This window comes from Rhagoletis zephyria, unplaced genomic scaffold, assembly GCF_001687245.7.
Source record: "Rhagoletis zephyria isolate East Lansing unplaced genomic scaffold, Rhagoletis_zephyria_1.1 Rzeph_scaffold_32395, whole genome shotgun sequence".
Classification (NCBI taxonomy): Eukaryota; Metazoa; Arthropoda; class Insecta; order Diptera; family Tephritidae; genus Rhagoletis; species Rhagoletis zephyria.
The window spans coordinates 1,807-3,935 of NW_016189450.1; the positions used below are offsets into that span (position 1 = coordinate 1,807).

At 30.4% G+C, this 2,129-nt stretch overlaps 1 long non-coding RNA gene across 1 annotated transcript; it reads left to right on the forward strand.

Annotated features, from left to right (window-relative positions):
- The first annotated feature begins 1,618 nt into the window (after positions 1-1,618).
- On the forward strand, positions 1,619-2,129 carry LOC108353947 (uncharacterized). The gene is made up of 2 exons (XR_001846486.1): positions 1,619-2,001; positions 2,076-2,129. It is a non-coding gene; the product is annotated as an uncharacterized LOC108353947 (long non-coding RNA).

The following is a 2,129-nucleotide window of genomic DNA, read 5'->3' on the forward strand; positions in this document are numbered from 1 at the left end:
AAGCGAGCTACCTAAGTAAAAAAAATATCAAGCACTGATAATGGTTTTTGATTTGAAATATTATTACATTGGTATTAATATGGGAAGGAAGAACAATTGTTGTAATATTATCAAAGTGGCAAGGCCGTTGATAATACTCACAACTTATGAAACTTCAAAAAATTTTATTATACGTCAAATGTTGTTTATTGAAACTGACTTCTTTTTTGTATCATGGGCCACGACCACCAAATTCATAATTTTCAACTCAGGTTTCTTGCATTCACGATTAACATACATACACGCATACATTTTTACTTACATACATATGTATGGGCTATTCAATTGAATTATGTTCGCAACATTTTCAGTTTGTAATCAACGGTAATTTTTGCATACATATTTAAAAATTGTGAACGAAAAAGGTTACGCATACGCCATGTTGAACCGCTTGCTTTTCAAACAAATTTTTGCGCGAACCACAGCATATACACACATATGTACATTAGACTGCATCACTCCCCATACAAAAAAAAATCGGTACTATTTTTCCATTGGAATTATAAAATCTACTATATTTTAAGACGTCCACCAAAATATTTCGGAAAAATATTAAGACTTAAGTGAGCTGGACCGATTTGAAAATACCTCCAAAAATGTTTTTTTTTTATGAATAAAAATAGTTTATTAAAGATTTCTTTTAAAAAAATCCACTCAAATGACAAAACGGCTTAAGCTTAAAATATTTGCATAAAAATATTAAAAAAAATATTAAAAAAGAAATAAAAGGGTGTGAAAATATCTTTCTACTGAGATCCCATAAGTCTAAATCAGAATATTTTTAGTCCAGTTATTCAAGTTTTTCGTAAATCAATATTTGAAAAAAGTAAAAAAACAGCATCAAAAATCTCATTCTTACGATTCCATTGAAAATATTTTAAAATATTTTTATGCAGATTTTTTAAGCTTATTCCAATTTGTCTTCTGAGGGGACTTTTTAAAAAATGTTCTTCAAGAAACTATTTTTATTCATAAAAAACTTCATTTTTGGAGGTATTTTCAAATCGGTCCAGCTCACTTAGATCTTAATATTTTTACGAAATGTTTTGGTGGACGTCTTAAAATATAATAAATTTAGTAGTCCCGGCGGAAAAACCGCAACTTTTTTTGGTGATGCAGTCTAATGTACATACATTTGCATGTACATAACCATCGACAGCCATGTTAAAATCATACCATGCAGTAATTCTCGTAATTCGATACAAGCTGATGATTATTTTTATAAATTAATTACATTTGTGTTTCCGCCAAAAAAAATATTGCATACGTACATACATATAATGCTACTACATAAATATGTAAATACATATGTATATTTTTTTATTTTTTTAAATGCAATTAAATTTTCATCAATAAGACGAGTAGACAGATGTGAGTGCTTTCGCAATGATTACTCATATTTTTTTTAGACAAAACCCATGAAAATTAATTTTAAAAAATATGATACGGGTATATAAAAGTCAAACCAAGGTACTTTAAAACAGGTAGAAGCAAAATTCGGGTCAAACTTTCAAAAGTCAAAGTTTTCGCGGGAGTAAAAATGAGAATAAATTTGTGTAAGCAAAAATACAAAATTGTAGCAGTTTCTCATTATATGATTAGAATATTATATTGCTAGGTGTAAACATCTCATTATTGTATAAAACGTGTAATGTAAAGTTTAGTCTGGCAATGCTTTTATGTAAAGTTTAGTCTGGCAATGTTTCTATATAAAGCCGTCTGGCAATGCTTTTATGTTTTGACAGTTCTATACAAGGCGCATCCAGTTTGTTTGTCCTTTTGCATATTCCTATACGAATGGCTATAAAAGCGAACACTTTGTTCATAATTGTTCATTTCCATTTGGTGATCGGCGGTGAGCAGACCACTCGCATATAGCTACCTTGGCAGTGTGGACAACGATAGTTGGCCGCTGCTAAGCTGTTATCTGCTTGCATATCTGTATTCGCAGTGTGGACAACGGTAGTTGGCCGCTGTAGAGCAGATGGTATTCAGGCTCACCGCAGATTCACCAAATGTTGTATTGTTTGTTACAGTTATACTTTTAATATTAAATTTTGTGCAAAGACTTGTTTCGACCATTCTTTAAA